Raw genomic sequence first — 23,624 nt, 5'->3', positions numbered from 1 at the left:
GAAAATAGGTGTGTGGTTCTCATTTCCAGTTGGGCAGTAAGTGACTGAGTTGTAAAACCCCAGTTCTAGTATCACTTAGTGCTCTGGGAAACAGATACTGATATGGAATTAGGACTACAGAAGTTACAGTGAAGAAACATACCTGAGGAAAAAAATCAGAGGATGTAGAATTGGGCAACAGCAGCCACCAAACCATGGTGTAGATCTGACAGTCTCTACAAACCCCTAAATGAAGACTGTCTGTTAGAGAAGTTTCACACTGTGCAGAATTGACTATGACTATATGCCCTTGTACCAGTCTTGCTCAGCCATCAGCCGAAGGTTCTGTGGAAAGCATCCTGTGCTCAAAAGTTGAAGTAGACTTAGTGGAGATAATGCTGTATGGCCGTCCACAGTCCTTGCAGCTGGGCAATGAGTAGACCCTCGAAGGGGGATCTTAGTGCTGAATCTCTCTGTCTGCCATAAGTAGCTAACTAACCAATTAACTGAATGATTGAATGAATGAATGACTAAATAAATATTCCAGCAGCAACAATGATTTTACTAGCAAAGGAACATGTCCTGGGTAAATCCATGACATACCAATAACCAAAGGTCAATTCAGGTTTATCCTCTGAGTCATGTTATTAAGACTTTACGCAGTGATGAGCAGCAGATCTCCTGATGTTAATTTGAAAAGCATGGGTTATATTGTGAATCAGAAGCCATTTTCAGATTGATCTGTTAAGGACAAGCACGTCATTGATGTTGCTGGGTATGAATTATTCATATGTAATTCAATATCACAAGTGCTTTTTTCAATGTCATAGCTTAGTGAAAGCACCACATTTTGTAGACATGCTGCTGTCTTTTGTGGGGAGCACTATTATGTCATGTATATAAACCAGATTCATTTCAACTTCTTATGGAGGCATAGGACACAGCAACTGGGGAGATGAGTAAAGAAGATAATAAGCTCATCTATAGAGGCTGCACCAGAAACACGTAAGGCAGAAGAGTTTTAAAGCAGGTCTGGCAGTGAGCAGACGATGGAGAGATTTGTAAAATAATAACTTCTGGTAGATGGAGAAGAAATGAGGAATATCATTAAAACTCTGTAAAACCTTTTACAGAGAGTAACCCAATTCCTCTAAAATGTCACAGATTGAATTCTGGATTGAAATCTTGAGTTATTAGGTCATTAAATATGAAATGTCTGATTTTGGATCAAAAGTACAGTTAATCAAGCTATCCATCCAGTTTTGTCATCTTAATGTAGCTTGTTTATGCCAGCAGCAAAGAAACCTGGAGAGCCCGGGGCGATGAAATCACAAAAGGCGTATTCCATAGCTTGTTGAGAATTGAATATTTTTCCTTGAAAAAAGTGCTCCAAAGCTTGGAAGAAGTGGTAGTCAGTTGGTGCAAGATCTGGTGAATACAGTGGATGACAGAGAGTTCCCAAGTCCAGCTGCCATACTTTGAACAGCATTGTTTGTGCAACATGTGGTTGAGTATTGTCTTGCAAGGGGATTGGCCTGTCTTTATTGACCAATCTTGGCTGCTTAATTGCAAGCATCCTCATCACTTCGTCCAATTGGTTGCAGTAGACATCTGCTGTAATCCATTAACAAGGTTTTATGAAGCTGTGGTGGATAACATTAATGTTAGCACTGGAAGACCCAACAGACACCTTTGGATGAACATTTGGTTTTGGACTGTGTTTTGGCACTTCATTGCTATCTAACCATTGTGCTGAAAGCTTGTGAATGTCAAAAAGAATCCATTTTTCAACACACGTAACAATAAGATGTAGAAATCGTTCTCCTTTATGTTGTGACAGCAAAGAAAGGCAAACTTCGAGACGATTTCTCTTCTGACACTTCAGTTAATTCATGTGAAACCCATCTATCCAGGTTCTTTACCTTGCTGATTTGTTTCAAATGGTCCAATACTGTTGCAATAGTAAGGTCAAACCTTGCTGCCAATTCATACGTAGCTTGAGATGGATTTGCTTCCACTACAGTGTTCAGCTATTGTTGTCCACTTTGGTCTTAGGTCGCCCATGTGGCTCATTTTCAAGATTAAAATCACCAGGACAGAACTTCTCAAATCATCAATGTACTATGCATTCATTAGCCACATCTTTCCCAAGCACTTCGTTGATATTTCGAGCTGTCTGCACTGCATTGGTTCCATGATGGAACTCATATTTGAAAATAACAAGAATTTTTGACTTATCCACGGTTTCACAAAAATTGCTCTAAAAAATGTTGGAAGATAATCACTAGTCAAACCATGCATTTGAAAGACTGAAGATGTACCTTCACAATAAAAACAAAATAAGAAATTTCAAAGTGAAATGTCAGAGATATCAGCTGTCAAACTTAGTACTTAAGGAAATTGGACATTTCATACTTAATAATAATTTAACATATTTGCTAAAGAAGGTTGACTGGGAAGTAATGAAAATCATGCACTAAACTAAAGCAGAGACAAGTACATTTTCTTTACCTTTTACCTTTTCTTTTCCCAATTTAGTGGATCTGAGGAAAGGGTGAGAAGACTCAAATATAAAGTTTCTGATTAGACAATGAGAGTGCCCTTTTTAGAATCAGCCACAGAAAAGTAAGTATGTGTGTGTGTGTGTTTTGTGTGTGCTTTAGGGTGTTATCAGAGAAAGCAAAAATAATTTACACAGAGATTTGGAGCTAGGCATTTCAAAGAAGGCTGATATTAGCAGATTTTTTTTCAGCCTAATATTGCTAACATTTGAAATCGGTCTTTAACTTTTATGTTGTAATGTCATGCTCCACAAATAATTCTCTTATTATAGTTTGGCTTTTCTCAGAAACTGTCTCCAGGGAAAGAAGATATACAGTTGTTCAGTCCCTATATAGCAGCCTCTGTAGTTTTCAACGTAAGCGAGTAAGTTAGTATTTTTGTTATAATCACTGGTATCTCCGAATTTAGGCATTTGATTTTGCCTCTGAGAGAAGCAGCACCATTTGATGTACTCAGTGTGAGCGTTCTTAATCTAGCTGGATGAAAGCCAGTGTATGAAATGCACTTATTTCTCCAAGATAAGTGCCAATTTGTAGGGGCCTGTGTGATGGGCATGCCATCCCAGAGCCCTTACTCATTGTAAGATAGTGAGAATTTTATTTTGTTTTGTTTTGTTTTTTTGGTGACAGAGTCACGTTCTGTTGCCCTGGCTGGAGTACAGTGATCTTATCATAGCTACTGCAACCTCAGACTGCTGGGCTCAAGAAATCCTTCTGCCTTGGTTTCCCAAGTAGTTGAGAATACGGGTGTGCACCAGCATGCCCTGCTAGTTTTTCTATTTTTTGTAGATAGGGCATCTCACCATTGCTAGGGCTGGTCTTGAACTCCTGACCTCAAGAGATCCTCCCACCTCAGCCTCCTAGAGTGTTAGGATTACAAGGATGAGCCATGATGCCCAGCTGTGAGATATCGGTGAAATGTTTAAATAACTATGAATATAAATAATTATTACAACCTTCTAGGACATAAATTCTATGAGTTTAGAAAACTTTGCTTTATTCACTGACAGACTGCAGGTGCCTAGATCAGTGCCAGGAATAGAGTAAGCTCTCAGTAACTTGATGTTGTGAAAACTTACTCTCATTAAAAGAAACTGTTACCTGAAAGCAATCACAGCAACAACAAAAATAAATAAATGGGACCTGATCAAATTAAAAAGTCTCTGCATGGCCAAGGAAACTGTCACGAGAGCAAACAGACAACCTACAGAACCAGAGAAAATATTCACATATTTGCTACATATCCAACAAAGGGCTGATAACTAGAGTCTATATATACCTCAGGAAAATCAGCAAGAAATAATCAAACAACCCCATTAAAAGGTGGGCAAAGGACATGAACAGAAACTTTTCAAAAGAAGACAGACTAAAGGCCAACAAACATGAAAAAATTCTCAACTTCTCTAATCATCAGGGAAATGCAAATCAAATCCCCAATGAGATATCACTTAACTCCAGTGAGAATGGCCTTTATCAAAAAGTATCAAAACAATAAATGTTGGCATGGATGCAGAGAGATAGGAACATTCAGACACTGCTGGTGGGACTGCAGACTAGTACAATCTCTGTGGAAAGTAATATGGAGATACTTCAAAGCGCTACAAGTAGAATTACCATTTGACCCAACAATCCCATTACTGGGCATCTACCCAAAAGAAAAAAAGACATTCTATAAAATAGACATCTGCACTAGAATGTTTATGGCAGCACAATTCACAACTGCAAAGATGTGGAAATAACCCAGGTGCCCATCAATACATGAATGGATTAATAAAATGTGGTATATGTATACCATGGAGTTCTACTCAGCCACTAAAAACAATGGTGATCTAGCACCTCTTGTATTCTCCTGGATAAAGCTGGAGCCCATTCTACTAAGTGAAGTATCCCAAGAATGGAAAAACAAGCACCAGATGTGCTCACAATCAAATTAGCATTAACTGACCAACACTTAAGTGCACATATAGTAGTAAAATTCATTGGGTGTTGGGCAGGTGGAGGAAGGGAGGAGGGGATGGATATATTCATACCTAATGAGTGCGATGCGCACTGTCTGGGGGATGAACACACTTGAAGCTCTGACTCAGGTGGGGCAAAGGCAATATGTGTAACCTAAACATTTGTACCCCCGTAATATGCTGAAATAAAAAAAAAGAAACCGTTGCTATGTATAGTTAGACAAACATATAGATAATTTAGAATTATAGATTTATTTACCTTGTACCCTTGAATGAGTCCTAGGGATCCTGTAGGATAAAGCAAAACACCACTCTCTACTATGGAATTTATTACAACAAGCACAATATAGATTGGCAACTCTTAAAATAGTATAGTTAACATTGTGGCTTGTCTAAATTATCTAGTTTACTATAAAGTGTTTATTTGCTTTACTTAAATTTGCATCCATATGAGGTTTTATTAAAGCTAATAAAATATTTCCGTATTAGATACACTATTTTCTCTTTAGAGGAATTTTCCAGGTGTTGTGGGATTTCATGGGTGAAATCATAATTTTCAATATAAATGGAAAAGTTAACACAACCAATTCTTGTCTTATAAGTGAGTGCAGAAAAAAAGACTTAGCTCTTAATAAAAGCTGAAAAAGCTGGCTTAACATTTTCTGCTTCTCTTGCAGTTATAAAATGCTTCTGAATTCTAAGGTGCGATATTTCAGGTACTCCACTATAACAACTTTCTAGGTGGAAAACCATACTCGAAATTAAGTAAAAAATGTTTACATTAGTCACATTGTAAATGATTTCTTAGAGTTTCTTTAAGTGTATGTCATTTTTCAAAATATTTAAAGAAGACTGAGCCTCCTTTCAAAGTGGAGTACTCTCAAAGAAGTGAATGAAAGATAGAATGAAAAATCAGAGGGTGGTAAAACTTGAGGGAAGTTAAGGACTGTAACAGTGATTGTTTCTATTGTCCAGCATGATTCTCCCCACGCACCTTCTTCTTCAGAAGGACTGTGACCAGGTGTAGCCAAGAAAAATGCCCAACCATATGACCTGGTGGAGCCAATCAATGCTCTTCTCTGGCATTTGTGTCTGGGGATTGTGGGAGGAAAGAAGAGTGTATTCCTGTTCTGGGTATTAATCTGTATCAAGTAAATACGGAAGTTGGAGCAGCCATCATCCCAAGTCACCAGGTACAAGATTTGGCAATAGTCCGATGAAACACACAAAAAAGGAAGCTGAACTGAGAGACAGAGATCAAGAGAAGGACAGGTTACAATGTGGTAGTTCGCAGGGGCACTTTAATGGGCTCTGGGGTGTCAGGGAAGCCTTCCTTCTGGAAGCGAAATTCAGGTCTTCACTCTTGATCTCTCCCTGTGGGCTGCTGTTTCCTCCACTTTGCCTATTTAGTGGCTACTCACTCACAGCACAGCTAATCATCGCTTGTTCCTGAAAAATTTCTCTGCCTCTATGATTAAATGAAATCTCTTTATTATCCTCTTAGGGTAAGTTCTCACATCACCACACGCTTTTCTTTCAGAGCACTTTCTCACAACTGTATGTGCAAGTATTTGCAGGAGGTTTGTTTTTGTCCTTGGACTATGGCATCCTTGGGGGCCAATGACTATGTCTGAAATTGCTCACCAATGTTACCATAGTACCAGTAAACTGCAGGTCATAAATAGAAATTTCGCAAATGACTAAAAGAATAAAATATACATGTGAGACTAATCTGATTGTAAAGTAAATGAACAAGTATTTTCCAAGGGGAACCTGCGGCCTCAAGGCCACATGTGGCTCTTTGAATCCCCAAGTGTGGCCCCCTCAACTGAATCCAAACTTCACAGAACAAATCCCATTATTAACAGGATTTGTTCTGTGAAGTTTGGATTCAGTGAAAAGGTCGCACTCAAGCATCCAGAAGGCCATATGTGGCCCCAAGGCCACAGGTTTCACACCCCTGGAGCTGTTTGAAATAAAACCACAATGGGTAGAGAGGGAGAGGGAGAAGGGTGGAAATGTTGGGCAAACACTGAAGCGTTTTAAGCAGGAAAATGGCATGATTTGTTTTGCCCATTATTAGAATCTCTCTGACTCCTGTGTGAAAATTGACTGGACAAAAGTAGTGTAGATATAAATAGAGCAAACAGGAGGCATTATAAAGATCTAGAAAGAAAATAACTTGAGTTAAACTAGGGTAGTGACAATGGAGATGGAGAACCAAGAATATTAAAGAGTGTTTGAATGAGGACATAAAATAGTTTATATTTAACAAGTAAGGAAGTCCAATATTTTTATTGTAACTGGCTAGCGTTCCCTTTTAGCAAACAATATGTCAATTTTCCATTTACGTCAAAACTACTCAATACATGCTTCTAAGGTTGGGGTATTTAGTGCCAAGAAAATAGAAATGAGGAGCAGTAGTAATAAATGAATGGAAAGTCAATTATTTGCTATTAAAATCCTTCAGGCATTCAATTTTATGGAGGATATGCTACTAGCTAAGAAAGAAGCCAATTCATAAAAATGCATAAATGCACTTCATGATGTTCAGGATATCCTCACTTATATTTGGCTGTATTAATAATAAATTCCAAAGCTTAAATCAATAGGTACACAAATCAGAGCTACTTTACTGACTGCTTTGTCTTATATAATTTTTTTATAAAATACAAGGTGCTTAATTCCAGTAGACATAGAAAAGTTTTCAGTGTGAAGCTTACAAAAACTAAAAATAACCAAAGAAAATTACTAAAGTTTTTGAAAGATATATGTTACTTTGCTATTTCTTTTGCTCTTCTTTTGACTTTTAGTCAACAGTTGGGCATTGGGAATTTGCTTATTTTTCTAAAATTAATTTGAACAGTAGTCATACTGTTAGACAACACCTACATACTAACAAAATATCTAGGTCAAGATGGGTGAATGAATACTGTCTTTTTGCTCTGCTCCTTTTGAGAAAACCTATTGAAATGTGAAAAATACATACTAATAAAATAATACCTGTGCTAATAACCACAAAATATTCCAAGGATTTAGCAACCAAGAGGACTGAGGAGCTAATGGAAGATAATGAAGTAAATGGTGTCAGTATAATTGTGAAACTTAACTGAAGAATTGGTAACTGAGAGATAGGAACTAGCTTCTAAGGTGAGTTTTCACAACAGAACCCTGGAAACAACATCAGAAGGGGACTGTGTTCAATTTGCCTTGGTTCTGTCAAAGAGTAGCAAAATTCCTTCTCTATGAGCTGTTTGCTCCAGTGTTGGAAATGGCTTCACCAGTGGAGTATAGCTCTCAAAATGAAATGTAGATGTTCTGATTTGGGAAACTCTAAAAAAGAGCACTGGGATTATGGTATAATCCCATAGTACTGTTATAGTACTGTTATAAATGAAAGGGGACCCAAAAGTACTGTTATAAATGAACAGTACTGTTATAAATCAAAGTACTGTTATAAATGAAAGGAGACCCAGAAACTGTTATAAATGAAAGGGGACCCAAAAATAGACTGTTAAAAAAAAATCACCTGGTCATCATCCTAAAAGTCTCTCTTTATATTTCCACATATATTTTAGAATAAACTTGTTAATTTGCTTTGAAATAACCTGCTAGGATTTTGATATTGACTATATTAAATACAGATAAATTAGGAGGGAAACCACATCTTTATATTATGAGCCTTACAACTGTGAATATGATATGTCCTGCCATCTGTGTAGGCTTTCTTTAATTCTCCCTATAATGCTTCGTGGATTTCCACTGTAAATTTGTTGCACTTGCATTTTTATATTTATTCTCAACTCTTGACTGGTTTTGATGTTCATTTAAATAGTGTCATTTAAAATATTTTCTATAAGTTGCTGTTATTTAGAAATGCAATAGGATTTTATATGTTGACATTTTGTCTAACAATCTTGGTAGATTAACAGGTTAATTATTTCACCTATAGATTTTTTTTGAACTCCTACATACACACATTGTCCACATATAATGAACTATTTTTTCTCTTTTTATTTCCTATTCCAACATATTTTATTGTCTGGCTTTATTGAACTAATTAATTCCTCTAGAAAGATGATTGACAAAAGGAGTAAGGGTAGGCATCTCTGTATGCTTTCTGAACTAGAAGGGAAAGTTTTCAAAATTTCACTAGTAAGTTTATTATTGGTTGAAGGAGTTTGTAGATATTCTTTATTCAATTAAAAAAGTTATTTTTTCCTAGTTTGCTTAAGGGATTTTTTAAACATCATGTTTTGCTGCAGACTTTTATCAAATGTTTGTTTATTCTGCATCTAATAGAACTATATGAAACATGTGGTTGAGTATTGTCTTGCAAGAGGATTGGCCTGTCTCTATGGACCAATCTTGACTGCTTAATCGTAAGCATCCTCATCATTTCATCCAATTGGTTGCAGTAGACATCTGCTGTAATCGACTTGACCAGGTTTCATGAAGCCTTGGTAGATAATATCAACACTGGACTACCAAACAAACACCATTAGTTTTTTCTGATGAATATTCTCTTTTGGACTATGTTTTGGCACTTCATCTTTATCAAACCATTGTACTTGTGATTTAAAAAAAATACATTTTTCATCACACATAACAATGTGGTGTAGAAATGGTTCTCCTTTATGTCGTGACAGCAAAGAAAGGCACGCTTTGAGATGATTTCTCTTCTGATGCTCATTTAATTCATGTGGCACCCATCTATCCAGCTTCTTTGCCATGCTGATTTGTTTCAAATGGTCCAATATTGTTGGAATAACAATGTCAAACCTTGCTGCTAACTCACACATAGGTTGAGATGGATTCGCTTCCACTACAATTTTTAGCTCATCATTATCTACCTTGGTTTCAGGCCACACACGTGGATCATTTTCAAGATTAAAATCACCAGGAGGAAACTTCTCAATCTATCCAGGTACTGTGTGTTCATTAGCCACATCCTTCCCCAATACTTCCCTGCCTTGTATTTCTGACATAAATCTAACTTGAGTTTGATGTATTATGTCTTTTATTTATTTTGGTTTTTTTTTTTTTTTTTTTTTTGAGACAGCGTCTCATTCTGTTGCCCAGGCTAGAGTGAGTGCCATGGCATCAGCCTAGCTCACAGCAACCTCAGAGTCCTGGGCTTAAGCAATTCTCCTGCCTCAGCCTCCTGAGTAGCTGGGACTACAGGCATATGCCACCATGACCGGCTAATTTTTTCTATATATATTTTAGTTGTCCATATAATGTCTTTCTATTTTTAGTAGAGACGGGGTCTCGCTCAGGCTGGTCTCGAACTCCTGACCTTGAGCAATCCACCCGCCTCGGCCTCCCAGAGTGCTAGGATTACAGGCGTGAGCCACCTCGCCCGGCCTTATTTTGGATTTTTTCAAAGAATTTTAGTATCTTATGTTCATGAAAAAGATCAGCTGGAAACTTTCTTTTATAGTCTTTTTTAGTTTTGATTTTAATGTTATGCTGGCTTCATTAAATAAGTTGGGAAGTGCTGCCTCTATTCTATCTTCCAGAATATCTTGTGTAAGGTTGATAAGACTTACTCTTTGAAATACCAATAGAGTCCTCTAGCTTGAAGTTTTCTTTGTTTGTTTGCTTAATATAACACCTTTATTGTGGCATTAACTCACACACCATACGATGCACACAGTGAAGGTGCATGAGTCAGTAGTTTTTAGTATATTTACAGTGATGTAATTATCACTATGATCAATTTTAGAACATATCATCCCACAAAGAAGCCCATATCCATTAGCAGTCACTTCCTATTTATTCCCAACCCCTCCAAACCTAAGCAACTGCTAGTTTACTTTCCAACTGTGTAAATTTCCCTATTCAAGTCTTTCCCTATGCAAAGTGGAGTACGACCATATATTTAATGTAAAAATGTTTACTATAAAAATACCAGAGAACAAAAATTTTTAAAAATTTATATTGAGAAGATTGTTTCTAAGTAAAAAATGGAAACCAGAAGCCATATAATCATTCTATTTTGACTGCAAATTTAGAAATGTAAATAGTAAACTATTATAAACAATATGACAAAGGGTTACAAAGAATAAATTAAATAAGAAATAAATTATTACCAAATATCAGCTTCCCAAAGTCAATCTGTAAAATTTGAAGTAAACAGACACAAATACTAATAAATTAGGCTGGAGATTTCATTGTGTTTGATTTGGCTTTTTGTTTTCTTGTAGTGGTTTAAGACCAATCAACATTGATTGAGGTAAACGTTACTTTTTGTTATCACATCTCATGGCATCTGTAAATTATCTTTAATGTTTCAATTGTCCCTCGTTCAGGTCCAACTTCAGTTATAGTTTAAGTAATAGTGGACAAATTAAGGAAATTAAAATAAAATACTTATACGATTTTAAAAGTCCAATAAAATAAAATTATGTATACTTAAGAAATGTATTTAAACCATCTATCTTCTGGAAACAGTACCTTAGAGTTTATAATTATATATAAGACTTGAATAGAGCAAGTGCAACATCAATTAAGTAACAAGTTAAACCAAAAAGGCTTCAATTAGAATTAATTTAAATAGCAAAAATATCAGATGCCCTGCTGAGTATGTGGCTATTGGAGATAGAGTTGTTGTAAACCTTAATCAAACCTGTCCATCACCCTGCATCCCTGAGCCATCACATCTCACTCTCCTGCTCCCTGGGGGACCTGAGGGCAAAGGAGCTGACCTGACCCTCTTTGGCTGCTGCCGTGGGCTACATGTGGAATTGTAGGAGCAAAGGGGCCACTTGGAAAAAGCTGGATTTTGAACTCTAATTCAGCCAGCTTTTGCCTATTGTAAGCATCTTCTTCTCTTAGATCATTGAGATCTTGGTCAAAACAACAGTCGACAAACTTCCTTGAGCTATTTTCTCATGAGAGATGATTTACTTTGATTAAAGCAAACAGACTCTCCAATTGTTTCTCCAGGCCTTCAGCCATCTCCCCACAGGAATCGAGGTTTTGACGTAAAAGGCTGATGTTTTCATATACTTTGGGAATTTTCTCCTCCGTTTCTAGGTGATAAATTTCCTCCTCCATTGATTTTCTGCAAAGTTTGATTTCACATTCTTGATTTAATTCAGGTGGTGTCTGGAGTTTCAAAACAAGCTTTTAAATCTCACTTGCAAATTGTGCATTTTCTCATTGCCTGCTCTGATTGGGGACTTTAAAAATACTACTTGTTTTTTTTCTTTTAAGAGATTTTAAAGAAACATTTACATTAATAACATCAATGAGCTTCTTCCAATTGATGATTCACTTATAGTCTTCATTTCCATATTCTGACACCCTTTTTGTCTAATGTCAATTTGTCAACTGTATAATCTTCTCCAAAGAGAAAAGTTTATTATCTAGAGCATAGATTTAGTCAGACATTTTGGTTGGCTTTATTCATAATTGGCCTCATGTTCCCTTTCGTTGTTGATGTTTCCTAGTATTTTTTTTTTTTTTTCTGTTCCTTTATCTCTCACACTCATTTTCTTTCAGCAGCTTCTTGGGCAAGCAAGTTTCTGAAGGTGAACATTTTCATCAAAACTATTCACAAATCCCCTCTGACATTGTTCTATAGCCTTCTGAAATGACTTTGAGATATTTTGGCCTCAGTTTCTTGGCACTGTAGGGATTCTGATGCCTCTTTTGAGTGCCTGTGCCTGTCCTTCAAAACTAGCCATTATCACTCCATGAAATGAAATTTTATGGAATTTGCTTTTTGTTCTTGGTCATGAAGTTCTACCATAGCCTCCAGTGAAAAGATGGCCTGTCTGCATCTTTACTAAGTACTGCCAAACATAGAGTTTGTAACATTGGATGTACGACCTCCACTTAAGGTGACTAGAGAGCTTCAACGACTTTTGTAAGGAGTCTAATCTTCTCACTGACTTTACATTACTCTCTTCAACTCAGGTAGCAAGTCTCTTTGCTAACTCCTTTCCCTTCAAAGTCACCTCCACTTTTTACAATGAAAAACAGTCAAAGAGGCACATACCAAGATTTTCCAAGGGAAACTCAAAGAGACTTGAGCCTTGCGTCTATGATTCAGATGACATTAGAGCTCCACACAGCTGACATAGGACTGGTTGAAAAGACATTTTTATGGCCACAAGTAACCACGCCACAGATCCAGCAGCCACTGAAGCTCTGCCTCTGGCTAGTACATTGTGCGCTACGACTTCTCACCCAGATCCCTGTGAGTGTCCTACTTTAAGCCAAACAAGTCCCTGGCAGCCTGACAGACCATCAGTGGAACTGCGAAGGGAGGAGTGTGAGCAAGTTTGTAAAGTAGTGCTGTTTATCTTGCTGTGGCCACTGCACATTGGGGACCTATACGGATTAAAGAAATTCAATCAGTAGTTAATAGCCTTTCAAAACGAAGATCACTGGGCTCAGATAAGGGTCACTGGTGAATTCTATTAATAATAAGCATTTAAGGAAGAAATGATACTAAGTCTCTAAAATTGCTACAGAAAATAGAAGCAGCAGGAACTCTTTCTAACTCACTCTATTATGACAATATTTCTCTAATACCCAAACCAGGCAGAGATGTTAGAATTAAGAAAAACTAAAGAGCATTATTTCTCATGAACATAAATATGAACATCCTGAACAAAATATTAGCAAATCCAATCTAGCAATGTGTCAGCAACGTGATCATCCCACCATGACCAAGTGAGATTTATTCCAAGAGTGCAAATCTGTTTTAGTACTTGAAAATATTTATATATAATGCTCTGAGGGGTGCTATGTACATACATATCTGAAATTGTTACAAATTCCATTTTAGTATTATGAGGTATTCCTTTTATGATCCACAGATACTGTGAGAGGAAAATATGGTGTGGTTTAAAGTAATAAGAATATGGGGGTGTTTCTTCCCTCTGTGTGCATTAGAAAGGTGTTTGATTCATGTTAAATGAATTACTCAATTTCACTCATTATTATACCAGAATCCTTGATTGTGTATGTTTATTGATATATTTAAAGTCTTCAAGTCATCTTATAATTAATTTTTTTTACCTTTAAATTTCAAAAAAGGAAATGGGCTTTCTTCTATGAGGCACTAGCTAATATCAGGCTAATTGTTTTGTCAAGAACAAGTAGCAAAACTTAAAAAAAGAGAAATGAAATGCTATGGTTGAAGGCCTCAAAGAGCTACGGAGCCTAGAGGGCTAGAGGGTGTTCAACATTCCGGTAGAAGAAAGAGTTAAGAGGCGGAAGGATCCCTCTTCTTCTCCCTCTTTAGCTGTAATTGTTTGAGTTTTTCAACAGCATTAACACGATTACTTATTAGCTTTATTCTATAATGTACCTTTAAGAATTCAAAATTATTTCAATATTACCTTCCTTAAATCTCTAGGAATATTTCTCAAAATTTTTATACTTATATCCTTAAATGTAGGTGTTGATAGGAGTCCCTAGAAATCTAAAATCTAGCTGTGGCAAATCCATTGCCATTATACCTCCCCATCATAGGTATTTAAATTTGACACTGTTGGTATATAGTCTTTTCTATACACTAGCCTCACATGGAAAAATAAATCTGCTCATAAAGTTTCTTAGTGAGAAAAATTAGAAATTATAATCATGTCTAAACCTTCAGTGAATGCAGGCTTGTACATTTCCTCATTGGCTTCATTTGCTACTGTTCTGCACTGAAGAGAAGGTAGCATTCATTTGCTTCCAAAGTGGAATGAAAACTAATCCTTGTTGATATCATATATTTGTTGTGAATGAAGCTGATGACACTTTCTCCTATACACCCAATTTTCCAAATATTCCTTACTAAAATCTTGCATTTTCCAAGAAAAATATTTTATATAATTTCACAGTAATATTTTAAATAATCTTTTAAATAATATATTAACATGATGTCTCAACTGATATATGATTTGCTTATATAATGATGGCATTTTGATTCTCTATTTGGCAAAAAAAAAATGCAGGTAGGGAGAATTTAAGATATGCACATCTGTATCTTTTATACGAGATGCTTTTTCTGCACTTTGGAAGAGTTCTACTTTAAAATGGTGTACATCTCTTAAAAGTAAGTGTGTTTTAATACATGATGTAATTCAATTTGACATGTAACAGTAACAGTATGTCAGACTGAGAGTATTTTGAAAAGAACCACTCTTGTTCAAAAGGCTAGCAATTCAAGAAGTTGAAAATATAGGCTTTTCAGGGTTTGGGGTATTTGTATTACCAAATTTATAGCAAAGCGATAAAACTCAATATTTTGGGCATATTAACTATTAATAATAAACCATTTGCCATTTTTATTGTTTGAGAAATAGTATTTTTAGAGAAGGTCAACATTGATATTTAGATCGCTTGCACTTTAAAAAAAAAAAATTTATTTATTTATTTATTTATTTATTTTTAGTGACAGGGTCTTGCTCTGTCACCCTGGCTGGAATGTAGTGACATGATTGTAGCTCACTGAAGCCTCAAGCACCTGGGCTCAAGCCTTCCTCCCTCCTCTGCCTCCCAAGTAGCTGGGACTGCCAGCTGGAGCCATGGTGCTCAGCTAATTACACATGTATTTTAAGATTGTCTCCAGTATATTTAAGTACTATGATTATATGCTTTTCAGATTTTTGACTCTAAATTCAGGTATTTTCTCATGATAACTTTAGCTCCTTTTTCAGGATAATAACGCTTATGCCAAAAAGTGGAACTGTTGCCTGGATGCCTGGGGTTTTTCTCCCAATGAGGCCTCCCATCTAAACTGAAGATTTATCCTTTTACTAAGTACACACTGGACATGTGTGCTGCATAGTGAAACAGAGAGAAATAAAGAGTTAGCTGCAATGGACCAGAATTAGAAACTTCTTGTTAACAAATAAAATCCATCTTTTTGCTACCAAGTTCAGTTTTGTAGCAGACTAATAACCAGTTTGTAGAACAGAATAATTAGGATGGAACATACTTGAGCAAATGTATTTAATTTAATGATTTTTTTGTGTCACAGAATACTGGGACCAAAGAAATTGATGCTCTCCAAATTTTCAGCATCAGTGTGAGAAATAAAAAAAAAAAGAACTCCCATGTATCTATGTACTGTACACAACACACGGCCATTCAAGTGGGCCAATGACCTTTCTACTGAAGAACAAAGATGCCAGTGATAGTAAAGAAGATACTTAGCCCCAGGCATCCAGACAACAGTTCCACTTCCAGCATAAATAATATTTTCCTGAAAAAGGAGCTAAAGTTATCGTGAGAAAAGACCTGAATTTATAGTAAAAAAAAATCTGAAAAGCATCTTCATATGCAGCTGTTACTTCATTTTTTAACTTATACAAGTCACTTTAGAGTCCTGAATCTGCTTCTTTTTCTGCCTAACTTCCTTCATAAAGTTGCAAGAATTAAATAAGATAATGTATTTGGAAGCTCCTTGAAATCTGCAGAGAGCTGAAAAGTGTAAGGAAGTATAAATGGTATTTAGAATTCTTAAAGTTGGATGTGACTGATTTTTCTTTGGGGGAAATTATTTTTAACCAAATTTACAATTGACATTAGGACATATACAGATATATTTGACACATTTGGAGGCCCAAATGGAAATCAAACCAATGAGGTAGATCATAAATTTCATCATAATGGAAAATGTCTGGCATAGAAAGTCCAACTTAGCATCAGGACATACATTTTAGATGGGATTGGTGATTTTGAGATTGATTTTGAGATCAGCCTAACCCAGCAATTTAGTGGGTATAAAAGAGATCTGAGGAAAAGAATATTATGCATTTGAATGGAAAGAACTGTTCTGTTAAAGTCAGTAACATGAAAAAAAAATGTGTGTATATTTTAGGGGAAGAGACTATAAAAATGTCAGTGATTTAGTAGCCTGCAAATTTTAAGAATATTGAGAAATAAGCTTTTATAAATATAAATTTAAAATAATTATAGCAATTTATTTGAAAGTATCATTATGGTTTTACTTGTAAAAGTGTTTTCCTTTGTAAGTTAAAAGGGCAGAATAAAACATAACTACTGAGCAGAATAAAACATAATTACTTTCAATATGAATTTTTCCTAAATATCGAAATGATTTGTAGAAATCACAAAATAGGAGAACTCTGCAATAAATGTATTATACATTAATAATGTAGGGATGGTAGTAGATATAGGGTTTTGCTACTTCATGAGATTTTACAACCTGCAGTATTTTTTTTTTCCTTTTCCCTATTTTCTCTTTCCATTCTCCTTCCACTCCTATATCCCACATCTTTTTTTTTTTTTTTTTTGACATTCAAAACTTCCTTATTCATCTCAAGAAATTTGAGTCACCCTGATATTACTGGTAGCCTTTAGGGTTTCCCAGAGGGAAACTAGGTAGATGGTACGGAATCTTCGTACAGATAATTCAGTATTACTAGACATGGCTTCTCTTTCTTTCTTGAGGAAGAAATCTAAAGGAAAAGTAAATGAATATACATGATTACGGGGAAACAGTGGAACACAAATACTTGTTATTTTTATACAAAATAATAAATAGAGTGAATATGATTCAAAGCTTCACGTGTTAGCATCATTTACTTATTGACCACTGAGACAGATGTCTACACTACAAATAGCACAAAATAAATTCAGAAAAACACCTCCAAACCACTATACTACTAATAAAAATATTTGTTCTAAAGTTTTTTCCCTTTAATATAGGATTAGAATATTAATTTAAATTTTAGCATGTATATTTGATGTAATAATTTAAGATAATGAACAAAAGCATATATTAGACTAAAAAAGAACGAATATAAAATCCCTTGGCCACTTTAATCAATTAGGAGATCTAAAATGAAATAGGCAGCTATACCACACTGTGAAAAATGGGAAGCTAAAGAGCTGAATACTATATTATCCCATATAAACTTCCCAAATGTAGGTATATACATAGAAAAAAAAACTGTACAGCAAACAAAGATATCTCTGACAATTGAAATTCAGGCAATTGAGGAATAGTATACAAATTTGCAGATAGAAAAGAAAATACAACAGAATACAGCATGCCCTTTTAATGTAATTATTTGCCTTTTGTAATAAGGATCATTTAACTTTCCAAATCCTAGAAGAATGTAACTGCTTTTGACTTTCCTACCTATTATGTAATTGTAACTAAGACACTGTGATGTTGTATATTAACTTGTAGATTTCTGTCTGATAGATGAGACTAACCCAAAGACTGTGGTTTTATTACCAAATACAATATTAACCAAGATTGTATCTAATTAACAATCTTATCTTTACATCAATCTTCTTCTACTCTTAACTCCTGTTCCTCCTTCCCCTTCTATACCCATAAATGCTCAGCTTCTCAAGTGCCTTAGGAATCAGCTTTACCATCTTAGTTATTTCCTCATTAATGGCTTATCAATATTTTGGGATCCTTAGAGTTATTCATAAGTGCTAATGGTTCTTGCTCTCTCTTCTGTGTTGGCTTTGTTTTAGGTTCTTTATCAAATTTGTTTCTGATTTTGGTTCATATATGGCCAATAAGTTATTCCCCATTCAGTGGCAATAATGAGTAGGATCTAGATTTATGATCTGAATATTTAGTCATCTCTATTGAGATGATGAAGATTTGTTTTTTTTTTTTTTTTTGGTCAGCTAAGAGGTAGAAGAAATCTGGTTATTTAGTTCTCTGTTGTGTTTGCGTGTTTTCTATTTGTCAGCTTAACTCAATGAAGAAAACATTTCTTGCCCACAATAAAGAAGAGCATCGCTTTGAGTTCTACAGCAGCTCATTTTTTTGTTCTGTGTTTTTTCCTAACTTGTGACTGAGGATGTGGAAATGTACCTACAAGCTCCCCCTATGTCTGTGTGTTTGCAACTGGGAAATATTTACCTCTTGTTGTGAGCTTGAAATGCTTTCTTCCCTTCAAAGTATATAGATAGATTAGATTACAAAGTCTCTTCAATCAAAGGGGCTTTGTTTAATTATTAATAGTTTATAGAGACTAAGCAGGGTAAAAAATCAGTTTATATGAACTTAAGAATTCTCAGGGGACTAAAAATATCTAAAATTCTAAAACTTTATACCATAGCATTTTTAAGAATTAATAACAACTCTAGTACAATTTTGGGTGCATGATCTTCAAATAATTTCCAATATTTTTACTTAAAGACTTGGACTATTATTTAATCAAGTAATTAATAAATAATATTCATACCTGGTGAAATATTAAATAAGTTAGAATATTGAAACTTTAATTACATTTGGTTATCTTTATATTTATATAAACATGCAAGCATATATATATAAATACTCCTTTACATTTTACTTTAGTATGTTACAAAGTGGCTGTACTTTGGGTTGAGTTAATGAGCATTTCCATTTAGCCACTTTAAGAATAAGTTTAAAGGATGTGGGTCTCAGTATGTGGTCAGTAATGTGCTCATGATCCTTCACTGTCTGCCAACATGCTAGGTATTGACAGTCAGTTATCAATCACTGCCTTCCAGTTTTCTTTGTGTAACAGAACTTACATTGATTAAAAGTTATAATTAATATTGATGTTTGAGATTGCACTAGAAATGCTAATGGCATGGAAAACCAACTCTGTGTGTGTGCGATAAATTCTTGATTTTAAGGGAAAAAAGAGAGTGGTTTTGTCCTAAAGTTAACTTGTCAATTAGTTTCAGAATATATGAAAGTCAAGTAAAAGAAAACACAAGTGCATGCGACAAGTTTTAGAAGGTTTGAGAGACATTAATTCATTTGTCTTGGAAATAATTTTCCTGAAAATAATGAGTCTGGAAAAATGCAGCAATACGTTACAAATTTCTGCAACATTTTAGTTTTGATGGCTTTATGAATGCTATATTTTTAAATGAGCTTAGGAAGATTTTACTGACACATAATATGTTAATGCTGAGCCAAATGTGGTTATCCATTAAAGTAACAATTGAAGTTTCTAGTCTTTACCTACCAAGGAGTATTAAATTGGTGTGGCCAGACAACTGAGTTTTCTTGCCTCACCAGAATAAGTAAATAGTTCTCTGTGCTTTGTTTTGATTTGATCATGTCCTTGAGTTTTAAACAATGAAGAAATATTGCTCATATCTGAAGGAGCTGAGGTTCCTAACCATTGTGTTACATTCTCCTACATTTATTTAAAATATTAAATTGTCACATTGATTAATGATTCTTAGGCATCCATAATCCTATTTTAATCAAGTGACCAAATCTCCTGTTCTAATCTTTTTTTCATTTTGTCTTCCACTAAATCAGACCTTAAATTTAGTGAGGAAAAATTGCATGTCTTTTAACAGAGAAAACTAAAGTTTGATTTTCTCAAAGGGTTTCTGGGGAGGCAAAAACTTTTTCTTTCACCTTCTCAAAAGGAAAATATGAAAAAAATGATTCAGTTGATAAACTCCACATTTCTTGACTTGCTTCTCTCTATTCTAAAAGGTGCTTCATGGAAAGAGATTTCAAACCAAAGGATTTTGTACAAATAAATTGTGATTAATATAAATATTTCAAAGCCTCTACAGTTTACAAAATATATTTGCAGGCCCTCAAGATTTATTTTTTCTGTCCTTGTATGTTCTCAGAGGCAATGCTGATAAACTTCATATGTAAGCGTTATTAATTGTACTCCACTAAGCAACTTTTCTCCTCTCCAAGCAAGTATCATTCATTTCTCTAACAAATTAACCACAGCCATTGAGTCTCATATACCGATGTTTTCTGCTTTCATCTTATGCTTGTCTGAAAGTTCTGTTATAGATTACAGAGTGAATTTTTTTTTAATGGGAACACCTTTGTGTGGCCATTATTCTGCCTACCACAAAAACATAAAGAAAACCATATAAATTGTGAATTACATGACTTTGTTTCCTGGGATAACTCAAGTTTCTCTTTTTTTTTTCAATTTCAGAATATTATGGGGGTACAAATGTTTTGGCTACATGAATTTCTTTTGTACAATTTGAGTCAAAGTTGTAAGTGTGTCCATCACCCAGATAGTGTGCATTGGACGTGTTAGGTATAATTTTACCCATCCTCCTCCTCTTCCCTCCCATCTGCTTGATTTCCTTTCAGTTTTATTTCCATATGTGCATGTGAATGTTGATTGACTAGTTCCAATTCAATAGTGAGTACATGTGATGTTTGCTTTTTCATTCTTGTGATACTTTACTTAGGAGAATGGTCTCCAGTTCCATCCAGGTTGTTACAAAATGTATTAACTTATCATTTTTTATGGCCTACCAGTACTCCATGGTATACATATACCACATTTGTTAATCCACTTATGAATTGATGGGTACTTGGGTTGTTTCCACATCTTTGCAATTGTGAATTGTGCTGCTATAAATATTTGAATGCAGGTGTCTTTTTGATGAGAGTGGATTTTTTGTCTTCAGTAAAGAAAGCTGTGCTCACAGTCTTATAGAAGACAACATATTGGGACTTTTAACTATTGATGCCTCAAGGAATAGAGTCACAGTTACAGGCTTTGCAGCTTAAAGCTGATATTATTTACACAACTTTCAGACTGTACCAGCAGACTGAGTCAAGACATCTGGGTCTTTTTTAAAATCCAGAAGGAGAAAACTTCACTAACAGCAAACAGCTGACCTATGACTCAGTAAAAGAATTAATCCCATTGGACTGAATGAACTAATGAGAGAAATGTAATTATAGTTATTTGTTTGCCAGATTGTTGATTTAATTTTATTGTTCTATTTTCTGGTTGGTATGTAAATAAGCTTGTTTTTTTTTTCTTAATTTAGGTCTAACCCTCAATTTACCAGTCTCATTTACCCCTCATAATTCATAAGAAAATACTTCTATTGAGTTTCTATATTTTTTAGTGAAAATATAGTCATCTGTATAGCTTAAGTAAAAATAAGTTTTTCTTTTACTAAGATGTAATTGGATAAATAAAGTACCAATCCAAGATCATTCCTAGATTGTCATATTAAGAATACTTTTCATTTAATAAGGCTATGCCACACCCACACTTAAGGAATTAATTTGCATGTGAAGCCTATGCTCATAGGGGCCTTTCAGGTAAACTGCCCAAAGCACCTGTTACACACTTCTAGCCTCATCAGTAAGGAACGCCACCCTTCCTGATGGATCAGAGACTTGATAGATTTTGCACATCTCAAACAAAGTAGAATTCCCCAAATTTATACAGGATACTTTCTTGGGCTTGGTTTCTTGGTTTTGTCATAAGGGATCAAGTAACATAAGCTTATAAAAATCCAAACTGATATTCTTTATGATAATTTTTAAATAGAGTTAATTCTCTGATAGATACTCAGTGGTTGCTCAAAATTGTGTGCTTAATGTCCTAGTCCCTTTAGACTAATATAACAAAATACCATAGACTAGGTGGCTTACAAACAACAAAAATTTAAGAATGGGAAGTTCAAGATCAAGGTGCTGGAAGAATGGGTGTCTGGTGAGGGCCCACTTCTTCATAGACAGTGGGCTTCTAAGCAATCACATGGCAAAACAGTGAGGGGTCTTTCTGGGCCCTTTTTTATCAGTACACTAATCCCATTCATGAGTGGTCCATCCTCATGACCTAATCACCTCCCAAAGGCCCCCATTTCCTAATGCTATCTCATTGAGAGTAAGGATTTCAACAAAGGAATTTTGAGGGGACATAAACATTCAGACTTAGCACTCAAAGTGACTTAAATGGTTAATCACCACTCTTGCTGTAATTATATAAATATACAGTCCAAACTTTGTGTTCAAGAATAATCCTTGGAGATTATTTATCAAAATTGGGGAAATGTTAAGAAAAACTGTCTAAAACTTTGAAAAAAATATAAGAGAAAGTGTGTAACGTTCTTTCAAAGTTATTGTGGAGCCTGTTTTCACAGGTCCAGTTAAGGGCTATGAAATTCTCTAGAAGAATGTGCCTGTGTTTGATGTTGCTATTTACTATTTGATTAGTGCTCAGAAAACAGTGAAATGACTTGTTAACTGGCAGATTTCTATCTGACAGAAAAAATAAGCTTAAAAGTTTTGATTTTATTGCTCTATAGATATTAAGGGTTTTTATATCTAGACTAGAAAACTTCATATAACATTTTCTTAAAAAAAAAAAAAAATAGTCTTTAAATACCCAGTTGCACTGGTAAGTACTTTTAACATCCTACTAGTTCCTTCACTAATGAATTAAAAATCTCTGATACATGCTCATTCTATATAGGTATGAGTCATTTTTATATTTTTGAAAAATATACTTATTTTAGAAGGGGTTTTTAATTTTAATTTCTGTATTCTTTACATTTTTTATAATGTATACAATGTTTAAATTTATTTTATATTACTTTGTTTATAAGGAAAAAAAGTATGTTACAAAGAACTAAAATGGATTATTTTGTGTCCAATCAAGCAAAGGTACTTTTGAGGGATACATTAAAATACCTCATATCATAATATTTTGAGGCAAGGAAATTCATTTTTTTGTTCTTTCATATCCCAAAATAGCCATAGCTAGAGACCATTGAGCACAAAGTTTACCCAAAATATACCTGAAATATATAAGATATAGAGCCAAGATACAGTAGTATCATGTAGTATCTCAGAGATATGCTCAAGGACACTACTGCTCATTTGCATTTTTACCCTCCTTGACACTCTTGATCATGCCCTTTTACTAAGTTACGTGGACTGAGTCTGTCAGATAATGATGGTCTGCAAGCCAGTGATGGACCAATTCTATGTTATAAACTTTCTAGAAGTAGAAGCTCAGCATGACTCTTTCACTGACTCTACACACACCCTGAAAACTCCTTTGGAGGAAAAGGCAACGTACACTTGCCCTACATAATATCATGATATTACAATATCATGGTGGAAACTCAGTTATGTAAAAACAATCAAAATTTCCCTAGAGGGGAAAATTGTTGTTGTTTAGTTTGATGTTATTTTGAATGAAGCAAAAAAGAAAGAAAAACTCTGAATAAAATCGGATGTATCAGGATTTTACATCAAGTATTGGATTTACTTGATGTAAAAAGACACCTCAGATTTTGCTACATTCCTATTGGGTCTGTGAGTGGAAGACTGTGGAAAACTTTTCTATCTCAATTCCCCATGGCAATGAAATTTGTCAGCTAAAGTACGATTAGT

This window comes from Eulemur rufifrons, chromosome 29 (assembly GCF_041146395.1).
Source record: "Eulemur rufifrons isolate Redbay chromosome 29, OSU_ERuf_1, whole genome shotgun sequence".
NCBI classification, from domain to species: domain Eukaryota; kingdom Metazoa; phylum Chordata; class Mammalia; order Primates; family Lemuridae; genus Eulemur; species Eulemur rufifrons.
The sequence above is the reverse complement of the archived record's forward strand: the minus strand, read 5'-3'. Positions refer to the sequence as shown.